A 13367-nucleotide genomic window follows, 5' to 3' on the forward strand; every position below is an offset into this window, starting at 1 on the left:
CTCAGTACAACAGCACATGTTGCTGATTGCACTCATTGTCTTTGCTTAACTGAACATGAACAACCTCATCTCTACATTTTACATCATAAAGTAATCTCAGTTTAGAGTTACTGATGTATTTTTTGTTTTCATACTATCTCTATTTAAATGCTTCTCTTGGAACATATATTTTCAACAAATAAAAATTTCATAATTTTATTGTAAATGATCAGAATAAAAATATGTGATCTTAAGAATGCTTTTTTAGTGGGTCTGAAAACTAAAATATTACCATTATATTTCTCTTTTCCCACACCCCCACCCCATGTGGGATGCTTTAAGATAGCTTAATGGTGACTGTAATTTGCAAAAATTTGAAATACACACACAATATTACCCCTAAGTCTGAATTATGTTATATGTTTTATGAGTTTTTGCAAAGAATAAAAACAATGCTCAACAAAACTTTTAAGACTGCAAATTATTTTCTATAAATTCTACTTATAAATAAAATCCTCACAATTTCTGCAAATACTCTTCTCCAGTGAATAGTCAACCCCTAACTGCTTTTCCTTATTCGGGAAAGGTATTGTAAAGAAAAATCTATTTTTGTGTGTGCAGAGTCATGTGCATATGGACTTTTTGGTCAGTCATAGCTGTTCACAGCAACAATAAGAAATAGCTTTTGAAAGCTCAAATGTTGACCTCATACACTAATTCCACACTGGTACTACAATTTTCACACTGGTACTCTAAGTTCTGGAGTTGAAGGTTTGTATAGTAAATGTAACTTTTTAACACCAACAACAACAATAAAAGAAAATATGCTACGGTGACAAAATTTTAAACATAAAACAAGAGCACCAGTAAGATTAGAAATTTATTTAGTACTTTTTAAACTTGAGTATTTTTGTTTATTTCTCATTCTTCATATAAATATATTTTAAACATATACACCATCAGAGACTTAGGAACCTGAGCACAGGCTACACCCATATAAAACTAATAGAGGCATAAATTTTGTACCATTCTTACCCCCAGTTAACTTAATTGCCATAAGAAATCTGGAGAGAAACTGTGGTCCAGCCAGTTAAGTAATAGATTGAGATTCTGAGACTGAGTACACTAATAATGACTCCTATTGAGCTTGCTATAAGGCCAGGTACATGTAATTTGTAAATATTTCTCCCAGTCACACAGTAATCTCAGATACATAGTCAAAATATGTTTTCAAAATAACATAACCTTTGCATTTCCCACTCTCTCTTCACAGGGTAGCTTCCGCCTTATGTTTTGTTCCAATCACACCTAGAAGAGCAAAACACATAATAGAAAAATAGTATTTTTCCCTAAAAACAAAAAAAAGTTACTGTCACAGCCCAAATCTGAGATGAAGATTTGTAAATGAGAGTTTTCTTATGAAGGTCTCTCAAATATAACCCTTGAAAGACAGTGAGAGAAATAGGATTGATCTACTGGAAGGAAAAGGTAGACTGAGATGAATTTTCAAAAGAGGCCTCAGCAAATCCCTTGGCTCGCTCTGAAGTTGGGATGACCCGGAAGAGATTGACCAAATTGAAACAATGTAGCTCCCAAAAGGCTCTGTTGTTGAATGCCAGCTGCCCCTAGGGAGCAGGTACAACCTTGCCTGAGGCAGCTCTGCTTGGCCAAGAGCCATTTCTGGCAAGAGACTCAGCCTTAACTGGCACAGCCTCACTCCCGGAAGTGGGAAATGAGTATTCCGATTGTGAAGGGTTGCACGTCAGCATCTATTAAAGTTAATTGGTAGAAATTTTGCAGTAGCAAATTGTCCATCAACAGCACATAGAAGGATAATGGGTGGATTCTTGGAGGAAGAATCATCCACCTTGCTCAAAAGCTTTTATTTCCTTGTAGCACTGGAGTCCTTATCTTTGTTTTTATTTCTGTCTTTGGCAGTGGTGGTGGAGTGGGTAAGGGGAGATGTCTGGACAAATTCTAGAGGCACTATTCTTGGGTTTCACATTCTAATTATACATTGAAGTACACATCAAACATTATTTCTTAGTTAATGCCCCCTTGCCATTTTGCATTTGTGGGCTTTTAATATGTATAAAACCATGAGAGTTAAATTAGCAATGTATAACCAAGAAGAAAGCGTACTGAAGTGAAAGTCTTCTAAAAAAAGCTATTTTTAAGAGTTTATCCTCTATTTAGGACATAAAGATACAGAGAGATAGACAGATCTAGATAGATTGATCAATTTGTATATGGATAGTAAAATAGCATACTATGTTGTAATATAATAACAATAAAAATGTAAGTCAAAATAAATAGACAAGAGCTTTTTTTTGGCAGTGTAACACACCTAGAATATGCTGACCTATTGTAATGCAAACAAATTATTTTAGGAAAAATATCACTTGGCTTACATCATAGAGCTGACTCCAATGGTTAAATAATTACCAATTATTACACATACATTTAGATTAAAATTAAAACAGATAAATCAAGGAATTGAGGGCCATATTCTACTTCTTAGGAAGAGTTGTTTTTAAGGTAAGCCTCATTTCTATGTGGGCCACCTAGAGAGATCATGTGGATAATTTAAAAATTACAAAAATTGCATAACCCTGAGTTTTATAAAAATCACATTAGAGAACACTTGTATCTCTTCTTTAATTCCCTTCTCTATTATTTGACCAAAAGCACCTGACTTTAGTCCCCTTCCTAACTTCTTTGTTTCCCTATTCTCTCTGCTGAATTTTGGTAGCTTTCAGATTATTGAATGTCAGGTTTTGATTGCTAAACAACTGGTGTGAGAAAAAGAAGCAAGAAGAAAATGCAATTTCCTTAAGAAGAAAGTGATAAATAAACTTAGCCTGGCCTTTCTGACAAGAAAAAAAAATTTACTTCCTTTTTGAAAATAAAACCTATTATTACTATGAGTTCTTAAGCAACCTTTGGAATCAAGTGTGATATAAATGCATTTCAATACTAAATAAACATGGTTACTATGGTTATAATATAGTTCTCTGATAACAGACAATGTTCTAAATCAATTATAATGAAGTCACTCAAGGCTTTCAGATACCACCAGCTGCAGAATTTATTGCAGCTCATTTTTCTCTTCCTACCTCATCATTCTGAACACTATACTCATCCACTGAACAAATCCTGTGGACCCTTAATCAGCAATATACCTCATCACTATTCCTTGATTTCCTTCCTCGTTGCTATTTATTTAGTTAAATCTTTGTAATTTCTTATCTGGCCTTTGAAATGGTCTCCTAAGGGACTGTGTGTCTCTAATCTCTTACACATCCAAACTAGCCTTTGTATAACTTAGTAAAGCATAGGTCAGATATATTTTACTCCCTTTTTAAAAATCTCTTAATTAGTACTTAGAAAACAAAATCCAGGGAGAAGGAAAGATGGCCGAATAGAAACAGCTCCAGTCTGCAGCTCCCAGTGAGACCAACGCAGAAGGCAGACGATTTCTGCATTTCCAACTGAGGTAACCAGTTCATCTCACTGGGACTGGTTAGACAGTGGGTGCAGCCCAGAGGGTGAGCAGAAGCAGGGTGGGGTGTCACCTCACCTGGGAAGTGCAAGGGGTCGGGGAACTCCCTCCCCTAGCCAAGGGAAGCCGTGAAGAACTCTGCTATGAGAGACAGTGCTATCTGGCCCAGATACTACACTTTTCCCACAGGCTTTGCAACTCACAGACCAGGAGATTCTCTCGGGTACCTACATTATCAGGGCCCTGGGTTTCAAGCACAAAACTGGGTGGCTGTTTGAGCAGATATCAAGCTAGCTGCAGGAGTTTTTTTTTTTTGGTTTTTTTTTTTTGGTTTTTTTTTTTGGTACCCTAGTGGCTCCTGGAACACCAGCAAGATAGAACCGTTCACTCCCCTGGAAAGGGGACTGAAGCTAGGCAGCCAAGTAGCGTTGCTCAGCAGATCCCATCCCCATGGAGCCCAACAAGCTAAGATCCATGGCCTTGAAATTCTCACTGCTGTCAGCACAGCAGTCTGAAATCGATCTGGGACACTCGAATTTGGTAGGGGGAGGGGCGTCTGCCATTTTGAGTCTTGAGTAGGCAGTTTTCCCTTTGCAGTGTGAACAAAGCCACAAGGAAGTTCCAACTGGGTGTGGAACCCACCACAGCATGGCAAAGCCACTGTAGCCAGACTACCTCTCTAGATTCCTCCTCTCTGGACAGGGCATCTCTCAAAACAAGGCAGCAGCCCAGTCAGGGGCTTACGGATAAAACTCCCATCTCCTATGGGACGGAGCACCTGGGGGAAGGGGCGGCTGTGGGCGAAGCTTCAGCAGACTTAAATGTTCCTGCCTGCTGGCTCTGAAGAGAGCAGCGGATCTCCCAGCACAGCTCTCAAGTTCTGCTAAGGGACAGGCTGCCTCCTCAAGTGGGTCCCTGCTCCCCATGCCTCCTGACTGGGAGACACCTCCCAGCAGGGGTTAACAGACACCTCATACACGTCCTTTTTCACATGTTGGCAGCAAGGAGAAGAAGAAGAAGTACCCAGTGAAGGGAGGAAAAAAATCCCGTATTAAACCATCAGATCTCTTGAGGACTCAGTCACTATCATGATAACAGCATGGAGGTAACTGCCCCCATGATTCAATTACTTCCCACTAGGTCCCTTCCATGACACATGGAGATTATGGGAACTATGATTCAAGATGAGATTCTACCAGAGTTACAAAGAGGAGCTAGTACCATTCCTTCTGAACATATTACAAACAATTGAAAAGGAGGGACTCCTCCCTAATTCATTTTGTGAAGCCAGCATCATCCTGACACCAAAACCTAGCAGAGACACAACAAAAAAAATAACTTCAGGCCAATGTCCATAATGAACACTGATGCATAAATCCTCAATAAAAGGATCCAACAGCACATCAAAATCCAGCAGCACATCAAAAAACTTATCCACCATCCACTATCCACTATCAAGTCAGCTTTATCCTGGGATGCAAGGCTTGTTTAACATATGCAAATCAATAAGTGTAATTCATCATATAAACAGAACCAAAGACAAAAACCACATGATTATCTCAATAGATGTAGAAAAGGCCTTTGATAAAATTTAACCTCCATTCATGTAAAAAACTCTCAATAAACTAGGTATTGATGGAAATATCTCAAAACAATAAAAGCTATTTATGACAAAGCCACAGCCAATATCATACTGAATGAGCAAAAGCTGGAAGCATTCCTTTTGAAAACCAGTGCAAGACAAGGATGCCCTCTCTCACCACTCCTATTCAACATAGTATTGGAAGTTGTGGCAAGAGCAATGAGGCAAGATAAATAAATAACGAGCATTCAAATAGGAAGAGAAGAAGTCAGATTGTCTCTGTTTGCAGACGACATGATGCTATATTTAGAAAACCCTATTGTCTCAGCCAAAAAACTCCTTAAGCTGATAAGCAACTTCAGCAAAGTCTAGGATACAAAATCAATGTGCCAAAATTACAAGCATTATTTCACACCAACAATAGACAAGCAGAGAGCCAAATCATGAATGAACGCCCATTCACAATTGCTACAAAGATAATAAAATACCTAGGAATCCAACTTACAAGGGATGTGAAGGACCTGTTCAAGGAGAACTACAAACCACTGCTCAAGGAAATAACAGAGGACACAAACATATGAAAAACCATTCCATCCTCATGGATGGGAAGAATCAATATCATAAAAATGGCCACACTAACCAAAGTAATTTATAGATCCAATACCATTCACATCAAACTACCATTGACTGTCTTCAGAGAATTAGGGAAAACTACTTTAAATTTCATATGGAATCAAAGAAGACCCCGTATAGCCCAAGCCATCTTAAAAGGAAAGAAGAAAGCCAGAGTCATCATGCTACCTTACTTCAAACTATACTACAAGGCTACAGTAACTAAAACAGCATGGTACTGGTACCAAAACAGACATATAGACCAATGGAACAGAACAGAGGCCTCAGAAATAATACCGCATATCTACAACCATCTGATCTTCAACAAACATGACAAAAACAAGCAATAGGGAAAGGATCTCCTATCAATAAATGATGCCGGGAAAACTGGCTAGCTATTTGCAGAAAACTAAAACTGGACCCCCTTCTTAAACCTTATACAAAAAATTAACTCAAGATAGATTAAAGACTCAAATGTAAAACCCAAAACCATAAAGACCCTAGAAGAAAACCTAGGCAATACCATTTAGAACATAGGCATTTGCAAAGAATTCATGACAAAAATGCCAAAAGCAATTGCAACAAAAGCCAAAATTGACAAATAGGATCTAATTTAACTAAAGAGTTTCTGCAGAGCAAAAGAAACTATCATCAGAGTGAACAGGCAACCTACAGAATGGGAGAAAATCTTTGCAATCTACCTATCTGACACAGGTCTAATATCCATGATTTACAAGAAACTTAAACAAATTTATGAGATAAAAACAAACAACACCATCAAAAAGTGGGCAATGAATATGAATATATGCTTCTCAAAAGAAGACATTTATGTGGCCTACAAACATAAAATTAACTCAAAAAATCTCAACATCACTGATCATTAGAGAAATGCAAATCAATACCACAATGAGATACCACCTCATATCAGTTAGAATGGCGATTATTAAAAAGTCAAGGTACAATAGATGCTGGCAAGGCTGTGGAGAAATAGGAACACTTTTATTCTGTGGTGGGAATGTAAAGTAGTTCAACCATTGTGGAAGACAGTATAAGGCTGCCTCAAGGATCTAACCACAGAAATTGTGCCAGCAATTATTATATTCCTTTGAATATAATGCCAGCAATTCCATTACTGGGAATATATTCAAAGGAATATAAATAATTCGACTATTAAGACACATGCACAGGTATGTTTATTGCAGCACTATTTACAATAGCAAAGTCATGGAACGAACCCAAATGTTCATCAGTTATATACTGGATAAAGAAAACATTGTACATACACACCATGGAATACTATACAGCCATAAAAAGGAATGAGATCATGTCCTTTGCAGGGACATGGATGAAGCCGGAAACCATCATCCTCAGCAAACTAACACAGGAACAGGAAACCAAACACCACATATTCGCATTTATAAATGGGAGTTGAACAATGAGAACACGTGGACACAGGGGAGGAGAACAACACACACCAGGGCCTGTTGCAGGGTGGGGGTGAGGGAGGAAATTTAGAAGACAGGTCAATAGATGAAGCACACCACCATGCATACGTATACGTATATAACAAACCTGCACATTCTGCACATGTATCCTGGAACTTAAAGTAAAATTTAAAAAGAAAAGAAAATATGGCAGAGGCAGGGAGACCTACAGGAGCCAGATCATCATAAACCTTGAATGTCATGCCAGGAAGTTTCACTTTATCTTGAAATAAATGGGGAACTATTGGAAGATTATAGTCAGGGCAAAAACATGAATGAATTGGCATTATAGAAGTATTACTCACTCTAGTTGTGGTGTGGAGAATGAATTGGAGAAGAAAAGGCTGAAGGCATAAAGAGAAGTTGAGGGGTATTATAGTAATCTCAGGGAAGATGACTGTACCTGGTAGGCTTTCAATAACTGTCAGTTGTATAAACTAGCAATTTTAACAATTTATATCCTTCAAATTCAAGAGTAGAATCTCTGCCATCATTTTATTATTTAGAACTGGCCCATGCTACAGTTGTCTGTTCTTACACATTTAGAATATATCTACCCAGGGCCAGCTATTACTCAATATTTTAATGATGTGATGATATGAGTGATATGAAATGAGCTAATAATGAATATAAAAACAAGCAAAATAAAATAATAATAATACATTTTAAAATATTAGATGGATTTCAAAATACCTTTTTAGTGATAAAGAGGTTGTTATAGACTGGAACAGTCAGAGATACTTTAGGTGGACTTACCATAAAGAAATTAAATTGGACTAAATAGAGTGAGCTTTAAAACATATAGGTAGGTAGATAGATGGATAGATAGATAGATAGATAGATAGATAGATAGATAGATAGATCGATCGAGAGATCGAGAGATCGAGAGAGGGAGAGCTTCTTGAGTATTAAAGTGAGAGAATTTGATCAGGTGGACTGTATTGCAATTTCAGAGTAAGCTAATATATTAAGTAACTGCTGCTACCTTTGACATTTTTAAGCCAGGCATCATGGTAAAGATAGTTGGGTGTTTCCTGATCAATCATCTTAGTCACTTTAAAATACTAATTATCCCTTGTAAATGTTAATAATATAAGCAATAAAGAACAGATGGCCGAATGATCAGAAAACAGCTGCTGTTTTCCTGTCAAACCCAAAGATGTGAGCAATGTTTCTAAACAAGGGCCCAGCAGAGAAATCGTGGTGATGAAATTTTCTGCTCCAGGCCTCTCCATGTATCTTCTATCTAAAGCTGCTTAAAGGCATTTACAGGCAGTGAGGGCCATAATGGTGTTGATGATCTCCACTGTATGGAGTGTTCTGAGATAACAGGCAGGTCACCTTCTGCAGGCCTGCCAGGGAACTTGGGGGATAATCTCTTCAAAGCTCAGGATAAGCTCCCCAGCATCATTCAGTTCTCTGCTCTTAGGATCTTGATGAGCTTAGGAATCAAGCTGAAGAGAACACTTAATCTAAATGCACTCTAGTGTTCCACACAAATGGGATCATTGCCATTAACAAAGAAAAAAGGAAGATTTTTCGGAACTTACCTAGGATGGCTGTCTCTACCCTTTACACTGCCTGCTCTGACATTTTGATTTCCATCTTCTAGATCTTCTTTCTCTCTTCCTCTTATTTACTATCCTCTACCTTACTCCTGTGCCAGTTTGAGCAAAGCAGAAGAGAGGGTATATCAAGTTGTTTAGCAATAAATGTATCTGCTAATTTTTTGAAAATCTACTGATGTTTCACAATATTTTCACATTTATTTCCCATAGATACACATATTATTTATTTTGAATCATTCATATAAATCCATAAACCAAACTCTCAGTGACCACACGTATCTGGCCATTAATTACATGGAGTTTCTATGTATGATTTATTGTGTGCTTGGATGAGTAAGGACTTAGGCACTTATTTGTACTCAAAGAAAAGGCAAAGTTTCAGGTTCTCAGCCATCTCTTGCTGACAGCAGGCACTGAGAGCCTACAGGAGCCCCTTTTAGCTACATCTATGTGGACTTGCAGCAACCCTAAACCAAAACAGTTGGACCCTGGCTCCAAGAAAATGAACTTTCTGGAGCCAGTACAGCGATGTCCAGAGTAAGATCACTTGGCCGGGCGCGGTGGCTCATGCCTATAATCCCAGCACTTTGGAAGGCTGAAGTGGGTGGATCACAAGGTCAGGAGATCAAGACCATCCTGGCCAACATGGTGAAACCCTGTTTCTACTTTAAAATACAAAAATTAGCTGGGTGTGGTGGCACAAGCTTGTAATCCCAGCTACTCAGGAGGCTGAGGCTGGAGAATCACTTGAACTCAGGAGGTGGGGGTTGCAGTGAGACAAGATCCTGCCACTGCACTCCAGCCTGGTGCCAGAGCAAGACTCTGTCTCAAAAAAAAAAAAAAAAAAAAAAAAAAAAAAAAAAAAAAAAAAAAAAAAAAAAAAAAAGAAAAAAGATCACTTGATATAAGTTCATACAATCTTAGAAATTTTCTCCCTGAGGATGGTGGGGAAAGGGTTGAACAGTTATTCTTGAGCAGGATGTGTCCTTTTCCAGATATAGAAACAGATGAAGATTTGAAGTGAGTTTTGTTTTCACAACAGTGGAAACTTTCCAGCTCCTCTCTCTTCCTCACTGGCCCTCTCCGCTTCAATGTGCATTGTAACTGTTTCAGAGATTGGCTGATTACACAGCAAATTTAATTCCATTTCTTACAGCCTTAGAGTCAAATCACATTTCCCAGTTTCCCATGGAGTTTGGCATGGGCTTGTGCCTGAGTTCTAGGTAATGAAATATGAACAGAAATAATATAGACTTCTATGCCTGGCTCTTAAAAATCTCCCAGGTGTGATCCTCCTATTTTTCCCTTTCCAGATGCTTGATCCAGATAAGCATGCTGACCTTGACAGTCAGACATTAAAGAAAGAGATACAAATGGAAGAACCCTGGACACCTGGATTGCTTGAATTTATTCTTTGTTAGAGTAGTTCTAGTTAAGTTTGGTTCTTACAGTGTGGCTGCTACTCTAGGACATGGCTCCTTACCCCTAAGGCTAGGCCTTCTTAAAGTCTCAATCAAATGCCTGAATCTTCAGTGAGGTCTTTCCACTCCAACTAGGCCAGAACTCCTGTACCTCCCATCATTTCTCAACCTTTGGTAGCTATGTTCAGCTCTCATGCCTGAAGGATCTGCTCTCTGCTAAGGCCCAGGAAGTTTCTCCTATTCATAAGTAACCCAGCACTTGGGCAAAAACCATAGTCCACGAAGACAACTGACTTCACTCCCAATCCAGACACAAAGCTTTCACTTCCCTGGTGCCACCACCCAGCAAATCTCTATCATTTCAGCAGCCTTGAATTGCAATATCTGCCACTTACAACTCAGTAAGATTGTCACTCTACTTGGACTCCACCACACTGCACCAAAATGACCTACCGAATTCTCTGAATGTTACTGAAGCATACTAGTCTACATCATTCCCTACTTCTAGGTCACCGTCAGGATTCTCCCAGAGGGACAGAACTAATAGGATATTGTATATGTAAAAGTGAGCATTTTTGTTTGTTTTTTAAGACAGAGTCTCGCTCTGTTGCCCAAGTTGGAGTGTAGTGGTGAGATCTCGGCTCACTGCAATCTCTGCCTTGCTGGTTCAAGCAATTCCCCTGCCTCAGCCTCCCAAGTAGCTGGGATTACAGGTGCCCACCACCACGCCAGCTATTCTTTATTTTTATTTTTATTTTTATGTTTATTTTTAGTAGAGATGGGGTTTCACCAGGTTGACCAGGCTGGTCCCAAACTCCTGACATCAGGCAATCTGCCCACCTCAGTCTCCCAAAGTGCTGGGATTACAGGTGTGAGCCACCACACCCAGTCAAAAGGGAGTTCATTAAGGAACACTGACTCACATGATCACAAGATAAAGTCTCAGGCTGTCTGCAAGCTAAGAAGAAAGGAAGCCAGCAGTGGCTCAATCCAAGTTCCAAAATCTCAAAAGTAGGGAAGCCCACAGTGCAACCTTCAGTCTGAGGTCAAAGGCCTGAGAGTCCCTGGCAAACCACTGGTGTAAGACCAAGAGTTCAAAACCCAGAAAACTTGGAATCTGATGTTCCAGGGCAGAAAGCATCCAGCGTGGGAGAAAGATGAAGCCCAGAAGACTCAGCAAGTCTGCTCATTCCACCTTCTTCTGCCTGCTTTTTCTAGCTACACTGGCAGCCAATTGGATGGTGCCCACCCAGATTGAAGGTGGTTCTGCCTCTCCCAGTCCACTGACTCAAATGTTTGTGTGTGTGTGTGTGTGTGTGTGTGTGTGTGCGTGTGTGTGTGTGTTTGTTTTGTTTTGTTTTGTTTTGAGACAGAGTCTCGCTCTGCCGCCCAGGCTGGAGTGCAGTGATCTCGGCGCACTGCAATCTCTGCCTCCCAGGTTCAAGTGATTCTCCTGCCTCAGCCTCCTGAGTAGCTGGGACTACAGGTGCACACCACCATGCCCGGCTAATGTTTGTATTTTTAGTAGAGATGGGGTTTCACCATGTTGGCCGGGTTGGCCTCGAACTCCTGGCTTCAGGTGATCCACCAGTCTCGGCCTCCCAAAGTGCTGGGATTACAGACATGAGCCACCATGCCCTGCCCACTGACTCAAATGTTAATCTCCTCTGGCAGCACTCTCGCAGATATACCCAGAAACAATATTTTGCATCCTTCAATCCAATAAAGTTGACACTTCGTATTAACCATCACAGTCACTAAAAGTAATCCATTTGTATGATTTTTTGCTTTATTTCATTTTTCAAAATACAATCTATACTTTTATAATTGCATGTACATATATTTTGCTGGCAATTTATAAGAATCGCTTGAAAGTTTTTATAACTTCACTAGAAAATAGCAGTTGCTTAAAAATATCTGTTGTTTAAAAGGTTGGAAAAAGTGATATAAACAATATACCCAATTGAAAATTAAAAGAGAGCATCTAAAGATGCTTCCCATAAAATCAGAAACTTTAGTGTCATTTCCGGGAATGATTAAACTTTAACATAATGAAAAAGGAAAGAGTTATTTCTGACATTCAGAAAATAATAAAGTTCAGAGTAAGATCTGAAAAGTTGATTTAAAAAAAAAAAAACATAAAAGTGACCATTCTGATTGGAAAAAAAGATTAAACAGTATTATTAATATAAACATGTTTTTGTTGAAGAAATACATTAATATTTTCTTTCAGACCAACTTTGCAATGAACATATATCATTCACCCAATGGAAATTTATTTATTTATTTTTTTAGAAAAAAGGATATGCAACTATACATTCATACTGGAAAACCTTTATACTAAAAACAAAAGAGAGGTAAGATGTAAAAACATAGTATATTAGATTTCTTGAACAAAGTTCTGTAAATACTCTGTTGTCAATTAAAATAAAAAGGTTAGATGTGTAAATAATTATTTAAACACTCTTGTAGGCCATCAGGTTGTCTAGTATACATTGGGTAAAAAAATTAAACATACTAAGTATCTGATAATTCAAATAAAATGTATATTGAAAACAAATTACTTACATTTACGTATAAGGAAGAAGTTAAAAATGCTAAAATTGTCACAAATTTTGTTACCATTTGTTTGTCCCTTAATTCTTACAATAAGCATGGTTCAATTAACTAACAATTTCCCATAAAACCTTTGTTCTTGTGTTGCAGAAATTGAACAAGATATTGGAACTGAAAGGAGGCAGATGAGCAAAGCTTGCATTTTAGGTGTCTTGAAGATTAGTTTGAGAAACCTCAGCTAAATTGTATACTTTTGATGTCTCAGCTTTCAAGTCACCTCAGACTCAGCTCTAGTCCAAATGCAAGGACATTGGATACCTCCCTTTCAAAGCTTTTCATTCCTCAAGATGAGGTGTTCAATTTTTTTAAATGTAACATTCCAATTCCCTCATGATCAAATGGTTTTTGGAAAAGAACAGAAGCTTCTGAAACATTATTATAACCAAAAATAAAAGGCAAAAATAACTACAAAAGAATAGACTCATGCTTAACCAAAACTAAAAGGCAAAAGGACATATTCCGAATAGTCCCATTCAAGGACAAAAACCAACAGAAAAATCTTTCAGCAGGGTCAAAACACTGCAAATAAAAGAAGTGTACCAAGCTTGCAAGACTAAAAGAGCTAATGGTTATGTAAACCCTATATGTAACTGGATATAAAGA

Source organism: Rhinopithecus roxellana, chromosome 4 (genome assembly GCF_007565055.1).
Source record: "Rhinopithecus roxellana isolate Shanxi Qingling chromosome 4, ASM756505v1, whole genome shotgun sequence".
NCBI classification, from domain to species: domain Eukaryota; kingdom Metazoa; phylum Chordata; class Mammalia; order Primates; family Cercopithecidae; genus Rhinopithecus; species Rhinopithecus roxellana.